This window comes from Ambystoma mexicanum, chromosome 3q (genome assembly GCF_040938575.1).
Source record: "Ambystoma mexicanum isolate Mex_15411 chromosome 3q, UKY_AmexF1_1, whole genome shotgun sequence".
Classification (NCBI taxonomy): domain Eukaryota; kingdom Metazoa; phylum Chordata; class Amphibia; order Caudata; family Ambystomatidae; genus Ambystoma; species Ambystoma mexicanum.
The window spans coordinates 582,683,376-582,696,872 of record NC_090926.1 but is presented as its reverse complement, the minus strand read 5'-3'; the positions used below and the strand labels follow the sequence as shown (position 1 = coordinate 582,696,872).

At 49.9% G+C, this 13,497-nt stretch overlaps 1 protein-coding gene across 1 annotated transcript in view; it reads left to right on the top strand.

The window, feature by feature from the left end:
• The window catches only part of LOC138582768 (CCAAT/enhancer-binding protein gamma-like), an 84,585-nt gene that overhangs the window by 324 nt on the left and 70,764 nt on the right, over nucleotides 1-13,497 (top strand). The window lies entirely within an intron of this gene.

Below are 13,497 nucleotides of genomic sequence, written 5' to 3'. Positions count from 1 at the left end.
CTGTTGTTGGTATTGTAGACAGTAGCTGCTACAACGCTCATTTACTTACGGTACAGTTCAGACTCCGGAATGCTCGCAGACGCAGTAACTGATGTGCAGCTACTACACAGACCGCGGTCTGGTGTAAGTGACATATACACACATACATATATAATACCTCCGCCGGCTAATGATTGCAGACGGGCTACTGTCTCCAGTTCCTCTGCCTACTCTGAAAGTAATGATTCCTCAGAGCTAATTCCTGCAGATCCGGTGTTATGTAATATTTGGTATGGTACCCCATCAATTATGTCAGCAGCTTTCACAGAGGGCAAGTAGCCAGAGAGCATTTGTTTGCTGTGAAAAACCTCAGACGCTTTTGAAACGATGCAGTCCTGGTTTAGTTGCACATTATGAAATAACGATGAAAAACCTTAACTAAATGTCTCAGAATGTAAATAAAACAAGCATTGGCAAAGTCAACAGTTGTGGCTTTTTGTGTAGGCATGGGATTGGCATTTGGCAGTCACTACTATAAAGGTACTAGATGGTAACAGCTGGAAAATGGTGCGGCTGGTCGGACTATGTGAACCAGTTGCTTGGTGGTCTGTTGCTGTACATATTGTCTCATGGCTACGTCTAATGGCTTTAAGGTAGAACACTGTGCAAATCCCTAATAGTGGAAGAATGGACAATAGCACACCCAGTTTTAAGTGCTGACTGAATGGCCTGCCCGAATTTGATGCAGATAATACAAACGGCCAGCAAGTAGGATTCTACATTTATTTTATGGTCCTTGTAGTGTGCTCAATATTTATTCTGGGCACAGTACATCTTTTTTTTTGGTGCCAATGGTTTTGATTCGTTTAGTGTGTTCCATATATTTATTTCCAACACGCTAATGATTTGAAGACGGTCCTGAAGAAAGTGACCATAATTGAGTAAGTTCACTGAAACCGGTCGACTACGACCAGGTATAGTGCAATGGTTGTGCATACCCTGGTGCATCTGATTAATTGAGCTGTAGCCATTTCATACATTACGTCTTCATCGTGAACTTTTTAACATTGTTCGCAGGGACTGGCTTGGGATTAATAAAATAAGAGTTGCCCAAGATAGCGGTCTCCTGTTTTAACAAGTTTTTTATTGTATGTTCTTTGCGTGTGTGCTGTCCTTACCAATTGACACTGACAGCATCTTAGAACATTAAGTAAATTAAAAAATAGCACTGTATCTTTTTAATGCACTTTATAAGCTGATAGTGGATTGGGGAATGGCATGATTAATGCATATAATTATATTGAACATTGTTTTCTATCCACTTTTTAGATAGCAGCACATCACCTCTGACTAGTGTTTCTTCTAGGGATAGTTGGCTCTTTCTGTCCTTTTTGTGCCTCTCATTTATTGGTAAATGATTCTTCCAGTTCGTAGTTGGACCGTCACTTGAATTCTGTGCGTTTGAAATGAGTGCTGGTTCGGTTCCCTGCCCCTTGTGTTTTACAGGGCCCACAAGTTGGCCAGTGAGGGTCACAGACCCTAAACGCGCAGAACTGTGCATCCAGGGAGAACTTCCTCATCGCAGTGGCAGTCATAAATCCACTGACCTGAATCAAGCTGAAGGAGGCATCCAAGGGTAGCTTCCATGTTGCAGTGGCAGTCATAAGCCCACTGGCCTAAACCATGTTAAAAAATGCTACAGAGGAGGGTGTCCTCATCACAGTGGCAGTCATAAGGGTGGACAGACAATGATCCTTCTAGGCCAGGTGTCATTCAGATCGCGCAAGTGCAAGGGTGGAGGGGAAGGGAAAAGTGCAAGGGGAAAGGGAGAGGGGAAAAGTGCAGTACAGGGTTGGTAGAATACAAGATAAATAATAAGGGCCCACTGGTGGCAAGTGTAAGGTAAGTGCAGTCAAGTGCTGGGAGGGGGGGGGGCTGCAGGGATACAGACACAGTCCCGCAGTGCAGGGGTTGCCAGGGAGGCAGTGCAGGGGAGAGTGGCTGTGCCAAGGACCGAGAACGGTGAGTAGCCCAGTTGCAGATTCAGTGCAGTTTCAGTAATTAGCAGGGGAGAGAAAGCAGAAGCAAAGAGGAAGGTTTTGAGGTGCTTCCGGAACCGGAGATGGTTCTCCTCAAGTTTCAGGTAGGCAGGAAGGCTGTTCCAGAGGGAGGCCCCTGCTGCGGAGAGCGATCTACCACCAACTCGTTGCTTGGAGAAGCGGCTGACCCTGAGGGAGTTGGAGGCGGATGAGCGAAGAGCTCGAGAAAGAAGATATTTAGGAAGAGAGAGTTGAAGGTATTTTGGCCCCAGGCCCCAGAAGGCCTTGTGGACAATGCAGAGGGTTTTGAACTTAATCCTCGCAGCCACTGGGAGCCAGTGTAGCGATTTCGGTCCTGGAGAGATACGGTCCCTGGGCTTGTGGCCAAGGACAAGTCTTGCAGTCCTGTTCTGGATGAGTTGCAGAGGGCGGAGAGTAGAGGCAGGCAGATTTAGATAGAGGCTGTTACAGTAGTCCAGCTTCGAGAGAACCTGGGCTCTGGAGACGGTGAGCTTCTGGGGGAAGGAGAGGAAAGGAAGGATACCTCTGAGGAGTGTGACTTCTTGGACACATCAGATATGTGAGGAGAAAAGGAGAGTGTGGAGTCAAAGATGACCCTGAGGTTTTTTGCCTTGCAGGAAGAGGGCCAAGGGAGGCCGGCCAGAGAGCTGCAGGGAAGGAGGGAGTGGGTGTGCCGATGAGTAGAATCTCAGTGTTACTGGCATTAAGCCAGAGGTCATTGGCGGCACACAATTCCTGGATAGCAGAGAGACAGTCAGAGATGAGGGAAGGAGAAGAGGAGGCCGAGGGTAGCCTGAAAATGAGCTGGGTATCATCCTCATAGCACTGGAAGTTGGGGCAGAGAGTGGCGATGCAGTGGGCAAGGAGTGCCAGATACTGGTTGAACAGCCAGGGAGAGAGGTTAGATCCATGGGGGACACCACAGGTAGAGAAAAAGATGTCAGAGAGGTAGGACCCCAGTTAGACCTGGGAGGGTCGATTGGAGAGGAAAGAGGTCAGCCACGCCAGAGCCTGACCAGTGATACCCAGGTTATCACGGAGACGGTTGAGCAGGATGGCATGGTTGACAGTATCAAAGGCAGACGAGAGATCAAGCAAAATGAGAACACACGGAGTGTTAGAGTCAAGGTTCGAGAGCAGGTCCTCACGGATGTTCAGGAGAGCAGTTTCCGTGCTTCTGGCAGCTCTGAAGCCAGACTGATGGTCATGAAGACTACCAACAGATTCAGCATGGAGATTAAGCTGGGAGATGGCCAGTTTCTCCAGGAGCCTGCCCATGAAGGGAGTGATGGAGATTGGGCGATAGTTAGCCGGGCAGGAGGGGTCGGAAGAGAGTTTCTTAAGAAGGGGGTGCACAAGGGAGTGCTTAAGGGGGGATGGCAAGACTCCAGAGGCGAAGGAGTGATTGCAGAAGTCAGCCAGGGCAGGAGCCAGGGAGTTGATGTGGTCCTTGATAGTTTTGGAGGAACAGGGGTGGACCAGTTTTGACGAGACTTTCATAGATCAGACTTGTCTGGAATGTACGTTCACTTGCGGAAAGGGTCACAACATCGGAGACAACCCTGAAAGAAACTACTACAACTACTGGAGACCTAGCAACTAGAGTAAAAGCACTGGAGTAAAAGAAATGCCATGCTAGAGTCACGTGCAGAAGAAGCGGAGGGGAGGTCACGCAGAAACAACATTAGGGTGCATGGGTTGGCTGAAGAAACGGAAGTTCAAGACCCTACGGTATACATTGAAAATGTACTACTGCAGGAAATTGGACACGAGACGTTATCCCAAAAGTTTGCTGTGGAAAGGGCACACAGATCCCTCCAGAAGAAACCCCTGCCTGGCTCACACCCGAGGCCAATTATCGCTAGGATATAGAATTTTAGGGATTGAGAGGTGATGCTTCAGTTTTCCAGGGAGGGCGGAACAATACAGAGAGGCAGCGCCAATAGAGCGATCTATCCAGACTACACTCCCACGGTGCAACAGAGACGGAATACGTTTGTAGTTTGTACACATAAAGGCGCAACTTAGACGGCTTGGCAGAAAATATGTGCTGATGTCCCCAGCCAGATTGAAAATCATACATGGAGGGAAAATGTACTTTCTTGAGACCCCCGCGTGCCGCGAGCATGTGGCTGGAACACAAAAACATGGCAACAAAGGATGAATAAAACACACAAGGTTGCGCGAAATCCCCCCCTGGAATAGATGCAGGATGAAGGAACTGAGTGACACATGGACTGTTGCGACGTGTGGGTTTATTTGTTAAGAAGAAATCATGAAAAAGACGCTCCCTGGGAGACCAGGCCAATCAGACATAACAGATGGCGAAGTTATAAGGCAAGACACAGATCCCTGGAAACACAGCACCCAGAAGCACACTTTCTTGAACTACCTGAGAGAGATTGCAGTATGGATGCTGCGGGCAGTGGGGGCGAGTGCAATCACCCGCTGGGTGGTGCTTGGATAACCCAGAACCAAGTGTTGGTTAGTGCCAGCTGGTTGCTGGCCTTGACCCGATACCCAATGGCTAAGCATGGCCTTGAGGGTACGCGCATGCCCAGATCAGGACACCATGATGGGCGCTGTTTACCTCCTGGACTCAGGGGGCTGTTGTATTTGGTTTTGTTGGTTAGTTTTTTTAGAGCTTTATGGAAAAACGCAATTTGAAGAATGGGGGTGGACTAGAGGAGCAGGCGTGGGAGGGCTAGACGGTAACTGGATACATGCGAAAGTGTTGAGGTGCGACCATAAGACCCTCGTGAAAGAGATATGGGGTGGAAGTTGGACACACATTTCATGGGCCAATGGACAGGGAGAGGCAAGGTGGGAAATACTGTCATGGTACGAATTAAGTTTTTGTCTTGGAATGTAAGGGGGCTGGGATCATACATCAAAAGAAATAGAGTGAGGTCATACCTCGGAAGGAAACGGATATCAATAGCCCTGTTGCAAGAGACCCACATACTACCTGAGCGACAGGAGCATCTCCTGTAAAGATGGGGAGGGAAGGGATATGGTTCTACATTGTCAAAACTTGCCTGCGGTGTACGGACGCGGCAGTCACCTTTCATGTGTCAGAGGTGGTGACTGATAGATTTTCCCAACACTGCGATACCGGCGTTTGTGAGGCTGCTTAGTAGCAAGATTGCACTTAGACGAGACGTGCTACTAATATGGGGTGGAGATTTTAATTGTGTACGGGATGTGACCCTGGACAGATCCATTACTACCCTGGGGTGGCACCCCCTCGGCCACTGATGCCTTGAAAAAGGCTCTGGCAGAGCTCGATTTGAGGGACGTATGGAGGGAACTGCACCCAGATATTAGGGGATATTCTTTCTACCAGCCCCATCATGATCTTTATACAAGGATCCATTATATGTTTGTGGGGGTGTACGACTTGATGGAATTTACGAGTGTGGAGTACGAGGGACGCACAGTGTCGGGCCACTCCCCAATAGTGGTCACATGGGAAATTAAGGGAACTAGGCCCCCTATCTCGACATGGCAGATGCCCATGGATGCCTTACGAGATGACCTCTTTAGGGGCACATTACATAGCACAATAAAACACTATTTGTAAACCTACTTTGGCAGTGTGGACAGCTGGGGTACCATCTGGGAAGCAATGAAGGTAGTAGTACAGGGAGATATCATAGCGAGGGCTGGAGGTATTCGTAAACAACTGAGGGTAGATTTGGAGGTGATGGAAGAAGAGATCACTAGGACAGAGGCCCTAAAGCCCATAACTAGGCAACAGGAAAAGTAACTCAAACCAACAAATGCAGTGCGCTCAGGCTTGGGGCAGACTTTCTAAGTTTGACTACGAAGCGCGTGTAGCACAGGCTCATGGTGAAGGGGACAAATCTGGCAGGATGCTAGCATGGCTATGCAAAAGTGAGCAGCCTACGGTACCGACAACGAGGCTGCTGGATGAATGCGGTGCGGAGCGGAGGTCCGAGACGGCCATACATGAAATGTACGCTGACTTTTATAAACAACTATATAGGCATAACACGCAGGTATTGCAAGAGGAGATTGAGGCCGTTTTTTACCAGATCCGACTTCCCCAATTGGATGAGAGTCAGGTCGAAGCCCTAGATCAACCTATCTCTCTCTGGAAGAGGTCAGGGAAGCAATAGCGGCACTCGCCACAGCGAAGGCCCCAGGGAGTGACTGATTGCCATCACAATTCTACAAAACATATAGCTCACTCTTAGCGGAGCCGCTCCTACGGGTATATAAAGAGGCATATGAAAAGGGCATTCTCCCACCTGGATTGAGAGAAATACTGCTTATACCGATCCCTAAACCTGGGAAACCCATGGAGAGCTATGACTCCTATCGACCGTTGGTCATGCTGAATTATGACGCCAAAATACTAATTACTATACTAGCTGGCCGATTGCGTAGAACCATAGCTCACATAACACACAGTGACCAGACTGGGTTTGTGCCAGGCCGCAGCACTGCTCATAATCTACGCCGGCTGCAACATATTATAGATCAGACCAATAGCAGGCAGGAACACCTGGTGGTTGTCAATTGATGCCATTAAGGCCTTTGATTCAGTCCATTGGGAATGTACGTATGCGGCACTAGAGGGTTTTGGTTTTGGAAGGGCATTCATTCGCTGGGTTAAAATATTGTATACCAACCATGTGGCCAGAGTAAAATGTGGTAATTATATTTCAGGGATGTGGAGCATTCAAAGGGGCATCCGCCAGGGGTGCCCGCTATCGCCAATGATATATATACTGGCCCTGGAACCCCTGGCATTGTACCTAAGGCAGGAGTATCTGGAAGCTGGAGTAGACTTGGGGTGCGCAAGACACCTAGTGTCACTATATGCAAATTATGTCTTATTGTATCTATGCGAACCAACTCATAATCTCCCTATTATATGAGAGATTCTTGAGGACTTTGCCAAGCTATCTGGGATCACCTTTAGTAAATAGAAGTCTTGCCTATTCCCCTAGCGGACTCAGGAAGGAAGCTATAGCAGACTTACCAGACCTTGGGTTGAGTGGGAATCAAAAATGCTCAAATACTTGGGAGTGCGGGTTGCACACGAACCACAAGTTATACACAAGCACAATACCTTTAAGATAACAGACTGAAGATTCTGGTCATGCTTACCGCTTTCGATCATAGCCAGTATCTCTATCACTAAAATGATTATTCTCCTGCGGCTGTTGTACGCCTTTGCGAATGTGCATTACTACGTACAACCACGATCCTTCAGAGATCTTGAGGCTATGATTAGGGGGATTCATATGGGGAGGAGGTTGCAGCAGGATTGCGCTCAAGCCACTGTATTTTCCCTGCCAGAAAGGTGGGGTGCAGCTCCAGAATCTGGAACTATATTACCTAGCTGCACAATTAAGATATGTGACCATGTGGCTAGCAGATAGGGTAACCACTGAAAGTGACCTCCTGCAGACAATTGTGCTACCTGCCAGGCTTAATGACATTTTATGGATCCCGGTTGCCTGTATGGGCACACAATGCTTTTTTATTTTTAAATTATTTTATAACAACACACCAAACATTACAAATAATTAGGACTTTTAAGTTTAACAACATAACATTAGAGAATACGCTCTTCTGTCCTACTCCCTCCCGCCCCATTAACTCGAGCCACTGTATACGCGTCATCAGCCTGTTCCTCCGGCGGGTCTATTGTCATTATCTTTTCCGTGTCATCATCACTGTAATCGGTCTGGGAGGGGCCCGCCATAGTGGCCACCAGTTGCATCCATTCGATTAGGGGTCCCGCCTCCTCCTCCCACCCCTGCTGACTGCTTCGAACCAAGCAGTCGTTTCTGCCTCTGCCCACTTCATGAGGTCAGCCCACCACAACTCTATCTTAGGCCTATGGGCTGCCTTCCAGCACATTGCAATCCTCAGTTTGGCCAGGATGTAGGCCAGGTCTTTCATCTTACTAATGTGCTTCAGATTTCGTGGTCTAGGAAAGCCCCCAAGCATACATGCCCAAGCCGACTCCACCTCCAGTGTAATGCCTTTTCCTGCCAAGCATATGTTCAGTTCTGTCCAAAACCTTCCCACCTCCGGGCAAGCCCAGAACATGTGTAACATCCCAGATTCCTCCTCCCCGCACATGGGGCATCTCTGAGTCAACTGGCCACCAAACCTGGCAATCTTACTGGGGGTCAGATATGCTCTATGTGTGACTTCTAGTTGGATCTGTTGGAGCCTCGCGTTCCGGGACACTTTCTTATGATATCTTTGGGCATTGTCCCAGAGCCCATCCGACATGGGTTCTCCCACCTCTTCTTCCCAGACTTGCCTCAGTTGGAGCAATTCCTTCCCCACCTTGGACCCCAGTAGCTCATATATGCGGGATATCTCATGCCCACCCTCCGAGATATCATATAACGTCTCAATGGTGGTTTCAGGTTGTTCTGCAAGCGCTGCCACCGGCCACTTTTCTTGCACTCGTTTAACGATTCTGGAGTAGGTAATGTGTTGCCCTTTATGCACCCCAGTGTCCTCTATTAGTTTCTGGAATTCCAGTGCCTCCCCCTCTTGCCATATGTCGCCCAGGGTAGCCAGGCCCATCGGTTCCCAGTATCTACGGACCCCTTTTATCAATTGGGGGTCTTCTCTGCATAGCACCACCAGCGGCACCTGCATAGAGAACGGAGCCGGGTATCCCACAGTCTGCCATGCCCTGTGCCACACCTCCCAGCCAAGCACCAACAACCTCGCCATCTCTAGTACCTTTTGGCTTTGATAACCACACCATCTCTCTAAGGAAGTATGGAGCAAGTTCCATGCACAACAGCCTGGTTTCAGCCGTTTCTTCTTCAGACAGCCACCTGGCCACATATTGCAGTTGTCCCGCCAAGTAATATAACTAAAAATCCGGCAGGTTTATTCCCCCCCCCCTATCACACGAATTCTGTAATTTAGAGAGAGCCACCCTGTTCCTGGAGTTATGCCATATAAAGCCCCTGCACAAGCTGTGGAGACTAGCAAAGAAGCACCTAGGGATCACATACGGGATATTTGCAAAGAAATGTAACAGTCTGGGCAGGACTACCATCTTAATCGGCGCAGCTCTCCCCATCATGGCCAGGGGTAGTCTGGACGAGAATCCCATGCTAATTTTAATGCTTTCAACTGCCTTTTCCGTGTTGTGTTTGTGTTCTTCTCCTGTCGTGTGGTATATGTCAATTCCAAGATATCGGAACGTCTCGGTTCGCCTGAGTATTGGCAATACCGGTATGCTCCTTAGTAAGGCACGTCTATATCTCCCCAGGGGGAACATGCTAGATTTCTTGGGGTTTACCGCTATGCCAGAGAGGGTAGCTTATCGTTCCATCACCTCCAGGATGTATTGTATGTTCTCCTCTGGGAAGCGCAGATACAAGAGTATATCGTCAGCATATAATGAAATAAGATGCAGACCACTCGCAGTGCGGATCCCTATCTCCCCATATTGTTGTCTAAGACAGACTGCCAATGGTTCCAACGCTAGTATATACAACATGGGCGACCAGGGGCAGCCCTGTCTAGTGCCCCTGCTAAATTGCCATTTGTCTGAGATAATGACATCCGTTTTAACCCTTGCAATTGGGGAGCTGTATAAAATGTGGACACACCTGAGATACCCCGGCCCCATTCCGTATTCTCTCAAAGCCGCTAACAGCCAGGGCCATCTTACTGAGTCGAAAGCCTTAACCGCATCAAGCGAGACGATCGCCAGATCACCCGGGTCCTCCTCTGTCTGATCAATAATATGGTTCAGTCTTCTATGGTTATCAATTATATTCCTACCAGGGATGTAGCCTGTTTGGTCGGGGTGTATCAGTTTGCCGATGACTCGCTTAAGCCTGTTTGCTAGCACTGCCGTAAGGATTTTGCTGTCCTGGTTAAGCATCGATAGGGGTCTATATGACCCGCAGTCTGTGCTAGGCTTACCCGGCTTTAAAAGCGGAATGATCACCGCCTCCCGTAGGGACTCTGGCAACCTGCCATGCTCAAACTCCTCATTAAGCATAGCCAGCAACGGGGGAAGCAGCTCTTGTTTGGAGGTTTTGTAAAATTCGCTTGGGAGCCCGTCTGACCCCGGAGCTTTACAAGTGGGCAGGTGCTGAATCACTATCTGAAGTTCTTCTAATGTGATTGGGGCATCCAGGTCTGCCCTTTCTAAATCGTCTAAGGTAGGCAAGCCTATATCTTCTAGCGTTTCCTTGATTTCTTGGTCCCTCTCTTCGCCTGGGTCCTCACAGAGACGTTTGTAACATCTAAGGAACACTTCATTCACTCCCTCTTGGGTATCCAGGATCTGGCCTCCCTCCCCTCTAATTTCCTTGATCACCGGCCGTGATACTTTGCTCTTATATAGCCAGGCCAGCTATCTGCCCGGCTTGTCTCCCCCCGCATGCTGTCTCTCCACATATTTCTTATAGCTTAATTTACATAACCTGTCCCAGTGTTCACCGCTAGCTTGTTGTAGCAGTCTCATCCTGACCCCATCTGCCCGAGAGGTGCCTCCCCTACGCATAATGTCTTCCAACTCCTTCTCCGTTTCCTGCAGCTCTCGTTCAATGCCCCCCTGGAGCCCTCTGGATTTTGATATAGCCACCCCTCGCACTACCACCTTGAACGCCTCCCACACAGTTCCCATAGTTCAAACACTAACAGTGTTAATCGCAAAGTACTCTGTGATCACCTCCCTCAGGTCCTCCCGGAATCCTGTGTCCTGCAGAGCCTCAGCTCTGTTTCCAAGTCGGAATCTGCGCTCTAGGGGGTTGGTGTCGCCACTCTAGGACCAGGGGGGAGTGGTCTGAGAGCACTCTGGTCTTATAGTCCACGCCTCTCATCTCGCCTACCAACTCGACAACGATGAACACGTAGTCCAGCCTCGTGTGCAGATCATGTGGTGCCGCATAGTGTGAGTATTGCCTGTCTGCTGGGTGCAACTGCCTCCAGACATCTACGAGGTCAAACTCTCTCAGGAGGGCCTGTAGCACCTTTGCAGCCGGGGTGGGTTTGTCTAGTTTACTATCTGATCCGTCCATCTTAGGATTCAGTACACAATTAAAGTCTCCGCCCCAAAGGATCATGCCACCTAATAGGGGGGCTAATTTTGCCATACAGGGTCCGAAAGTAAGCCGCTGTATCCTGGTTAGGGGCGTATAAATTTATAATACTCACTTCCCGGTTTTCCAACATCCCCTGCACTACTATCATTCTGCCTTCTGGGTCTCCCGTAGACTAAAGCAATTGAAATGGTACATGAGGTGCTACCCATGTGATAACTCCTCTTGCGTAGGCCGAGTATGTGGCTCCCGCAATGCTCACCCTCCACTTTCTTTTGACCACCTCCAATTTCTCCCTGGTAAGGTGGGTCTCCTGCAATAATACTATGTCGATCCTCATCCTTCTCGTACATCATTACTTTATTACACTTCAAGTAACTATTGAGGCCCTTGACATTCCAGGTAACCACTCTAAGGCAAACCGACGCCATAGATACAATATCCCGCATTCCCTCTCCGCCTCCCATTCTCAGTTTGGCTCATTACCCGCCCTCTCCCAACAAACTCCCCCTCCCCCCCCCTTTCCCAACAACGAACCCCAACACACCGCCCCGTCCCTCCCCCCCCACCCCTCCCAACCACAACAAGTGCCCAGCTCCATCCCTGGATCTCAGGCGACCCCAAGTTTGGTCCTGCCTCGGAATGCCGAGGGCAGGACCCCGGCAGGGTGTCACCGGACTACCAGTGACCTAACTAAGCTTCTCCTTATGGGGGTATGAGGACTAGCTCCTCAAGGCTCCCGTGCTCGTATCAAAAGTCTCAGTGCTCACGGATCATACCCACTTATATCCCTGACCATGCGCGCCCATAGGCTACATCTTATACAACAATTAAGTCCCATTGTCTTAGGCTGCGACACCCCTTGGTGCCACAGACACAGATTACTTATCTCCTCCTTCTCCTTCTCCCGTCTGGATGCACCGACTCCTGGGGGCAGCTCTGCGTATCGAGCCACCCCATAGCTTCTTCTGGGGATTCGAAAAACAAGGTTCTGTTTTTGTGGAACACCTTCTGCTTCGCCGGGTAGAGCAGCATAAACTTGTGGCCTGCTTCACGCAATCTTCTCTTCACAGTCCCAAAGTTTATACGACTACGTTGTACCAACAGGGTGTAATCTGGGTATGTGGTTATATTTGCTATCCCCCTTTGTATTGTTCCACCCTTCCGGAAGTGTTCAAGGATTCTTTCCTGATCTCGATAGTTCAGGATCTTGGCAATCACCGGCCTAGGGGGGGTTCCTGGCGGCGGCCTCCTCATTAGGGCCCTATGCGCTCTTTCCACCCCAAGCCCCTGGGACAACACTCCTCCGGTTATCTCCTGCAGCAGCATAGATTCAATGAACTCTGTAGGGTTGGGTCCCTCCGCTCCCTCCGGCAAACCAACAATGCAAATGTTATTCCTCCGGGCACGTCCCTCCGCCTCCTCCGCCCTGCTTTCTAGGTTACCCACGCGTTGCACTAGGGCGTGAAGTTCCGATTTATGTGTTGCACAGTCCGCTGTGTTCGGGCCCACCTCTTTTTCTAAGTTCTCTGTGCGTTCTGCCAGCAACCTGATATCTTGTCGGAGAAGATTCACTTCCTCTTGTACTGCCCCAACTTTGAGCTCTAGTGCTGCTTTACATTTAGTCATAGCCAGTCCCAGTTTGGTCTCCCAGGCCACTTTCAGGTCAGCGATCGCAGCAAGGATCTCCTGGTTCGTGCCCAGGACCCCAAGGGTACCGTAGCTTCTTGTCCAATGGTGGTCACGTTTCACAGACCAACCGTGTTGTAAGTGCCAGCGAGCCCCCCGACCAGTCCTTGAAGCGGGCTTTGTCATCCCACTTGGTAATACGGGCTATTCTGGGCCCCCAAACCTGGAGCCCCGTCCCAGAAGCTTTACTTGCATCTACGACAATCTGTTTCCTCTGAGCACATCACTGTTGGCTCCATGTCCAGCACACGACCAGCACTGGTATAAGCATGCCTGCAGGGCTAAGCTTGCCTCCGTGTGTTGCCGCAGTTCCTGCTTTTAGGTGCGGGTCTCGAGCGTATGCGCCCACCTCTGCCTCCAGGCATTCATCCGTCCTGGCATCCCACTTCTCTAGGCATCCGCGTGCGAGGCAGTAAGTGTCCGAGCCCTTGCGCCTCACTGAATCAGCCTTGCAACAGTTGTAGCCGCATGCCCGATTCCCTGTGAATCGCGCACCTTCCAATGCGCGCTCTCGCCGAAGCCCGTGGATGGAGAAATGTAACCATCCAAACGGACCTGGCTTCCTCTTATTCCGCAGGTAGTGCCCTGCAGCAGGTAGTCTTCGCTCCGATCCTGCCAGCCCCCGCCGGCACTGTGGGTCAGCCGATTTAGTTACAGTGTGTCCAGGCCTGCTGCGGGCCCAAATAGGTCCTCCAGCT